Source organism: Dermacentor andersoni, chromosome 1 (assembly GCF_023375885.2).
Source record: "Dermacentor andersoni chromosome 1, qqDerAnde1_hic_scaffold, whole genome shotgun sequence".
NCBI classification, from domain to species: Eukaryota; Metazoa; Arthropoda; class Arachnida; order Ixodida; family Ixodidae; genus Dermacentor; species Dermacentor andersoni.
In genome coordinates, this window is record NC_092814.1 from 34,177,292 (window position 1) to 34,185,986 (window position 8,695).

At 45.3% G+C, this 8,695-nt stretch overlaps 1 long non-coding RNA gene across 1 annotated transcript; it reads left to right on the forward strand.

The window, feature by feature from the left end:
* Window positions 1–3,962: 3,962 nt before the first annotated feature.
* Window positions 3,963–6,975, forward strand: LOC129388180 (uncharacterized). The gene is made up of 2 exons (XR_008615211.2): window positions 3,963–4,071; window positions 5,564–6,975. It is a non-coding gene; the product is annotated as an uncharacterized lncRNA (long non-coding RNA).
* Window positions 6,976–8,695: the final 1,720 nt, after the last annotated feature.

Consider the following 8,695-nt stretch of genomic DNA (forward strand, 5'->3'; position numbering starts at 1 on the left):
ATTGATGAGTAACAGACTGTATTTATAAGAAACCTAGGATAAATAGAATCGTACCCAGGTGAGGAGGATGCTTTTAAATTTTTTATAGCTTTGACCACGCCATTGTAGTCAATTATAATGGGAGACATTGCTATAAATCCTAAAGGCTTAACATGAGGAAGCATTGTTTGTGTTGTTGTAGAGAAGTTGCTGACAAAGACTTCATTTAAAACACGGGCACATTGCGCATCAGGTATAGCATTCCCTGCAGAATCAACAAGACTGATTGCGCTGTCACTTTTAGGATGAAACACGCGCCAGGACTTTTTGGGATCGGATGTGAGCATTGACGGTAACGTGTCATTCAGAAAAGTATCTTTAGCATTCTTTATGGCTGCTATGTACACGGCGGAAGCTTGTTCGTAGGCTGCCCAGCGGTCGTCATCTGGGGACCGTATTGCTGAGTGGTATGTGCGTTTTTTCTTATTCGACAAACGTTTTATATGGCGGTTGTACCATGGTGCATCAGCGTTTACAATTATTGTATGAGTAGGTATGTATTTATTTGTTAATTCTTGAACCTTATATAAAAATAAATCCCAGTTTGATTGTACCGTTCGCTCTTCAAAACCATCGAGAAAACCGTCAAGAAAAGTGCAAAGTTCCCGGTTGATTAGTTCGAAATTCGCATTTTTATAATCTTTTATAACTTTCTTTCTGTTTTTGAATTTTGGACGTGAAAGGTTATTGCGAAATGATAGAATAGAGTGGTCACTTATACCGGGCAGGTGAGTGACGTTAGAAATGTATTCAGGGTGTGTTGCTAGTACGAGATCAAGAATGTTTGCTGTTGATTCAGCTATTCTAGTTGGTTTCGTTATTAATTGTGTTAAAGAAAATACAGCGCACATATCTAAAAAATCTCTTGCGAGTGAAGAAGGCGGATTTAGCGCAGGTGGCTCACAGTCCCACGATACATTAGGGATGTTAAAATCCCCCATTAAGAAAAGCGGTAACCTCGGGAATTGGCACACCACAGAATTAATCACATCGTGTAGTTCGTTAACGAAAATGGAATTGTGAGAAGGGGGGCGGTAACAGACACCAATCATTATTTTTTGCTTGGGAAATTCAGCGACAACCCAAACGGTTTCCAACTCACTTGGAATGTGGATGCGGTACGATGGGAGTTCGTTTGAGATGGCGAGCAGTACACCACCGCCTGTCCGCGACCCTCGATCACAGCGATATACAGAAAATTCATTAACTGATGAAAAAAAGTTCATGATCCATTACCTCTGGCCGAAGCCAGGTTTCTGTTAATACGAGAATGCGTGCATTGCAAGTATCAATAGCATAGTTTAAACGGTCACGCTTATTAGACAGACTTGGAATATTAGTAAAGAGTACAGATGTGTGTAACTCATCTTGCCCACAGCCCCTCGCGCACCTCTAGCTTGGTGCACCTTTAGTTGCGTTGGCATTTGTACAGCGGTTATCAGATGAAGCATATTGCTTACGTTCAGCGACGCTGTCTCTTTCTGCAGTGTACACGTAATGCTTTTTATTCATGACAAGGGTTTTGTACCTAAGCTGATAGGGCTCCGTTTCCGATTGAATTTTGGCAAAATCAGCAAGTTTCGAGCGTATACGACGCGTTGCGGGTGAAAAATCTTCGCTCATAGTGATGTTATTTTCTTTTAGCTTTTTACGTGCACTTAGAGCTTTTTGTTTAACTTTATAGTTTGAAAACTTCACAATAATGGGGCGGCACTTATTGGCGACGAAAGGTCCGATACGATGCGCACGAACGATAGCATTATCGGGCCAATTATCCGCAACACAAAGAAGGGCAGATTTGACACATGCTTCAGATTGGTCCCACGATTCAGGAGAGTCAGGTATACCTCGAAAAATTAAGTTGTCGCGACGCGACCTATCTTCTAAATCGTCTACACGAGCTTCATGCCTGGCGGTAGCGCCTTCCACTGTCTGGCGTAATCCGTTAAGTTCTTCCGACATATTGTCGAACGATTTATTTTTTTCTTCGAGTTTATCCAATCTATCGTGAATGTTGCCAATCTTCGTTTCGATACTTTTTTGACTGTTTTTATGGCTTTTATGTCAGCGGACAGTTCGGCCTGACTTTATGCTGATTGCACAGAACGAGTATGCAGATCTTTCAGTAAATGAAAAAGAACCCGCATTTGTTCTGCGGGATCGTCGGGCAAGTCTTCCAAGGAAAGCAATGATGCCGACCGAGTGTCAGGCCCGGGATTTGTCTCCACATCACCGGAGCGTAGTAGTAGAACCACTAACGAAAAACAGTCACAGGCAATTTCATAAAACACTTGCGGGCAAGGGAGCAGCAGCAAGTACGGGTTGTCGCTTTTTTTTAACATATAAAGAATATCGTTTACACACCTGCGAAGCGCAAACGGGCCAAGCGTGAACCATGCTGCCTACGTTGCTCTCTTGCCCTCTGAAGTGACGAACTTGCCGCCAGTAGATATAGGCAGTCTCAGGAACTGATGCCAGTGTCGATGAGTGTTCCCTGCAGACAGCGAGCTGCGGTGCTGGGCAAACATCCGAGATAACACCCGGAAAAGCGTGGCATTCTACGATGTAATCCAGGCGTTCCAGAGTTGTAGAAACGGTGATTGCCGTCTGAGCAGGAGGCAGGCACGGCATAAGGACGGATGACAGGAAAACCTGCGAAGCGCAAACGGGCCAAGCGTGAACCATGCTGCCTACGTTGCTCTCTTGCCCACTGAAGTGACGAACTTGCCGCCAGTAGATATAGGCAGTCTCAGGAACTGATGCCACCCAATGGGCATTGAAACTCCCTCGGACGTTCGGAGAAGATCCTGACGTACAAGTCCTAGAGCAGTCGTCCTGGGGACATCCAGTGGATATCATTATTGGACTAATTTCAACATCCAGTTATTATCCTCCTGCGGACATCCTTAGGTCATTCGTGCTGGACATTTCGCCAATGTCCCGAGCAGGACTTCGTTCGGACTTGAGTGACGAACTGCTCTGTTGCTGAGCATTTCTGCACTTGCAAATATCAACGTAGAACCGGCCTTGAGTTCATTCAAGCTAACTACAGCTAACTTTGTTCAGTAGAGGCATCAACGTTTGTCGGCGAAATATCAATGAGTCCTCAAACATGCAGCATAAAATAAACCAAATTCGATCGAATTCTACCGGCCCATGGGATTTTTTTCTTCCGGTGGAGAGCATACAGGCAACCACGGAGGCAGGTTAGTGGACTGGTTCTAAAGCACAGCGTGATCGTAAAAGCTACCAAGCTTGCGTGACCGTCTCATTATTATTACTTGCAGAGCCACAGAAACATTTCTGCGCTTAGAGTGCTTACGCGTTATCAAACATATCCTTTTTGCACCATCACGCTCGCCAGATATCGATGTGACCAGAGACCGACTGTCCCATTGTATAGTTGACGTCCATTTACGGCGCTTTTTAAATAATAATTAACAGCAGCCTCTCATTTGGAAACTTCAGAAATATTTCTATCATCCCTAAAAACGCAGAAAACGTGTCGCAAGCATACCCATTATGCTACCAGCGCAATCTTTTCTGAAGCTTAGCATACCCTGCATTTCTTTTCGCGGGAGACTATTTCTATTTATCGTTTGAGGCATCCTTCTGGCAGTATTTTTGAAAGTGTGGATTTCACTGGTGGCATTAACCCTGTTTTTGTATACACTGCTGTTGTGACAGTTAATAACACAATAATAATTTCCAGTCATCCGAGGAGGCGCCGTCGGAAACAAGAGACGTTTCGCGCGCAGCGCGACCTAAGCGCGGGCGCGACCTTGAATGGAAGCGGCGAAAACGTACACCTGTGGGAGGTGCAATCGTTCCGCCAGGAGAGAAACGAGCGCCATGCGAGCACTGGCGTCTAGGATGAAACTTGGCGTGCGAAAAAGGCACGAAGGCGAGCATTTCGCGCGTTTATTGTGAGTGCATAGGCGCCATTTCCAGTTGTCACTACGGCTGCGCAAGGTGCTCAAGGCTGTTGTTTCTTTCTCCTGGGCTCCTGGCCGGGTTGGCCCCACAGAAAAGGTAAGCTGAAGCGTGCCTGGACTTTATACTATACTATGTGTTGTCGGTATGTTCTACAGGCCGCATATGCGCAGTAGTTCGCGTGAGCGGCTTTCTTTTAGTCGCATATATGCAAGGAGGTGCTGCTGTACGCGATTGCTTGCGGTCGCATACGTCGCTGGGAGCTGCTACTCACTATTAATACTCTGTAGCGCACGCAAAGTATGCAGAGAGCTCGCAAGAGATTTGATGAAGAGACAGCGGCACGGGAGACGAAGAAATCATTTCAACTTCTCCATTCTCCGTGCACCGGGCAGGAGTGTTCTCCGACCAGTCCATCTGTTGTTTCGCAGTCCTTGTGCAAACTTGTGTTAACGTGAACAAAATCGTTCAGAAACCCGAGTCGTCAGAATATGACACACTTTCAGAAGACTCCACATTCTGTGACCGCGACTACTCCGGGCGATTGAGATTCGGTGCGGATCGCTTTCCACTTCGTGAGTCAGGCAGCAATGTATGCATATTTAATTTCTATAGTAACACATGATAAAACTGAAATTTTTTATATTAGCTGGTGAGATTGTAAATGTGGCATTTAATACAAGTAATACTTTGGGATCTCCTAAACATGACTACTGGCTTGTAAATGCGTAAACATACAGCACAGCTGTATAATTGAGCCTTTACCCCACCGTCAAGGTATCTAATTACTAAAGAAATCCTAAAATTAGCAGCTGTGAGACCTAGGCTGATTTGAAGCAAAATTTTAACATATGCGCACTGTATTGCAATGTCAGGTGATTGTAAGTTTACACTATTGTCACGTGGTGGTTACGTTAAGAACACAGTAGCAATACTGTGAAAGGCAAAACTAGATTTTATTGGGCGAACCTGTGCCCACAAAACAGGCTACACTTATAGCACAACGAAAGCGGCGAACACAGTCGGCGATCGTCGGAAATCTGATCAGTGGGTCAAGCGCGTCGGCTTTTAAAGAACAGTCGTCGAATGTTCCAGACTAATCGTTCGGACCCGCGTGCCTTCCACAAAGTTCTACACCAGTCGCGTCAGGTGATGAAATCAGATAACATAAGGTTCGGCGACAACAGACAGCGGATAGAAGCATCGATAACTTTCCAGAAACTTCGCATACATGCAGGCGCGTCCCACGCTGTGCGATTACATTTGTTAGGCGGCGAAACGTGGTTGCCCAATAAAGATAAGTACACGTGTCACTATTGACATTACACTACTATTCTCATAGAATAGTGTTTGCAGTCTTTTGCTTCGTAAATTGGTAACTCGTTCCATGGAAGAAATAATTTTATTTTTGTTTTGACGTGGCTGTTGCAGGCAGGTAATTTTTGAGCTCACAGTCAGGTTTGTTAATTTATTATGTATCTTTCCTAGTACAAAATAGGAGGTGTTTTGCCATATTATGGTGGTAACAACATTGAGATTTTATTACTAGTCACAGTTTTCGAACTTGTTCAAGCATGCGTTCTTTCTTCAGATGCGTTATGCCACTGTTGAATTCACCAAAGCTGAAGAAGTGGAAGTTGTTCCTACAAGTTGGATCTGCGACAAGTGCTGGTGGCCAGCTCACGCAAAGCCCGAAAAGCTTACGTCAATGGTGAAAAAAATCACATCCGGTGGAATCAACGTGGAAACAGTTTGACATTTCCGTAAAAGGGTTATTGGTGGGAGCCATGTTTTGGTATGGTGATTTTTTAGAACAAAATGAGAGTCAAAACTTGACCATTGCATTGTCATTTCTTGTTCAGCCCCATACGATCATGCACGTAAAAAGCTGAATAAAGTTCAGTTCACATCGGACCTGAGCAGTGACCCTGACATGGTTAAAAAATGACGCTGCCGAGCACCATTTGTATACACAGACTCGGATTAAAGTGACTCGCAACCTTCTTCAAGCTCTGTGAAGCAGCTGCGAATCCCAGAGGTTCCCGAAGATTTTCCGCAGAGTGAGGTAAATGTGGTCACTACAGCTTTGTAACGCAAAAAATATAGCTGCTGTAAATAAAATATAATGATTACTTTATTCGTACGATGGTGCCCCTTTAAAGCTTTCTCGTAGTTTATGATTGCTTGCTCTGTCTAACATCTGTGAATGTGTCCCATGTTTTGTCCATCTGTGCAAGAGAGCTCTGTGGGGACAACAGTGCCATTCAGGTTCTATGAGCCTGAGTTCATTTGCTGTTTCCAAGGTATTGCTAGAATTTGGAAAAAGGCACGGTCCAAATAATTTAGGTCTCAGCTGTGTGATATTTTAGGTGTGAGGATTGCCAGTACCTTTATGTTCCTTAGTCATTACTGAATGTAGTGAAATGTGATAGCGTACTGCTTGCCAACTTTTTTTCGGGGATCGACGAGCCTCACCTCACGATTCATTCATGCTAATGAAACAGTCAATGCCTGTGCTCTCTTCATGTCTCGTATTCCATGTGGCATTCTGTGCTTTTTTTTTCATGTTCCCTGATGTTAAGGTGAAGAATAAGTGTATTGCAGTGAAAGATGTGTACCATGCTTTTGAAGTACACTGAGGGCTACGCCTGGTCCTGCCTACCTTGATGTTTCTAAATATGTATTACCGATAGTGGTGCTTAGTAGACGTTCTTATATTATGTGATCTCATTTCACTCTTGTAGCACTTGGGGGCTGGAAATTTTAATGTACTGCTGTAAAAGCTGTCACCTGCAGTCTTTGTCTTAGTTTGTGGTAATAAGTTGTTGACATTTATTACAATGCAGGACTGTCACATGCATTCTGTCTCTGAATCTTATAGGTTTGCAGTATCTTGTCTCGTGACCAGTTCTGTGTTTGAATACTTGTAACACTTGCATTACTAGCGACTCTCTGTATTAAATCGAGCTTTTGTAATAGAAATGAATAAAAATATCTGTGAAAGTGATTGTATCTCCATTTTATGTAAACTTAGCTTGCTTTGGAATCTGCGTTCCATGGGTGCAAGTTGTATTTTCATTAGTACATGTCAGTACTGCATCTTTGCAGCACAGATTCTACAGAAGGCCAATGTTTACGCTAACTGTGCTATTTAGCCCATTTAAATAAAAATGAACATCCTGCAGACATCCCTTAATGGTCCACGGTTCGTCGTACGGATGTCTGTTTAGCAATGAAAACATAAATTCTTGCGTCCGTGGAACATCCGTATATCCGTTCTAGACATCCGCGGGACACCCCTCGGACTGCCAATTAGTATGCGCCTGGTAGTCCTGTGGATGTCCGCCGTACGCCCTTAGGCGATCTGCGGACGTCCTATGGATGACCTAGATATCCAGAATCGGTAGTCCAGTGGATGTCCAGAGGAGTTCACATGCCCATTGGGCAGTGTCGATGAGTATTCCCTGCAGACAGCGAGCTGCGGTGCTGGGCAAACATCCGAGATAACACCCGGAAAAGCGTGGCATTCTACGATGTAATCCAGGCGTTCCAGAGTTGTAGAAACGGTGATTGCCGTTTGAGCAGGAGGCAGGCACAGCATAAGGACGGATGACAGGAAAACCTGCGAAGCGCAAACGGGCCAAGCGTGAACCATGCTGCCTACGTTGCTCTCTTAACGACGCCCTCGACTGTCTCCACGGTGCCAAATAGATTTCATCAATAGGCCTTCGGTCGGGTTATTGGAAAATTTCTGTGGATGAAAAGGATCAAGAGAAGACCGCATTCGTCAACCCTGATGGCCTATATAAATTCAAAGTTATGCCATTCGGTGTATGCAACGCCCCAGCAGCGTTCGAACGTATTATGGACTCTTTGCTTCAAGGGTTCAAATGGTCAACATGCCTCTGCTACCTAGACGACGTTCTCGTATTTTCATCTACATTTGAGACACACCTTGAGCGCTTATCAGCTGTTCTTCGAGTCTTCCGTGAGGATGGGCTGCAACTAAATTTATCGAAGTGTCACTTCGGTCGTCGGCAGATTACAGTGCTGGGCCACCTCTTCAACGCTTCCGGTATTCAACCAGACCCAGAGAAAATTCGTGCTGTCACGTCTTTTCCTGTATCTATGTCTGTCAAAGACGTCCGAAGTTTTGTAGGACTCTGCTCCTACTTCCGACGCTCGTTAATGACTTCGCAGCAATTGCCCGACAGCTTACTGATCTTCTGAAGAAGGACGTGCCGTTTACGTGGGGCCCCACTGAAACTGCCACGTTTGCCCAGCTCACCAGCATTCTCACCACGCCACCTATACTGGCCCACTTTGACCCATCCTCTCCTACAGAAGTCCGTACCGATGCCAGTGGTCACGGTATCGGAGTCGTCTTAGCCCAGCGCCAACAGGGTCAAGATCGTGTTATCGCCTACGCTAGCTGCCTCCTCACAGCAGCGGAGCGCAACTATCCGATTACAGATCCTGAATGCCTGGCTCTCGTCTGGGCGGTTTCCAAATTCCGCCCGTACTTGTATGGCACGCACTTATCTGTCATCACGGACCACCACGCGCTCTGCTGGCTTGCCTCACTGAAGGAAGCTACCGGCCGGCTTGGTCGCTGGGCTCTTCGGCTGCAAGAATATTCCTATGCAGTCGTGTACAAGTCGGGCCGATTCCATCAAGATGCAGCCTATTTATGACGCTATCCAGTGGACGAACCACCAGCCGA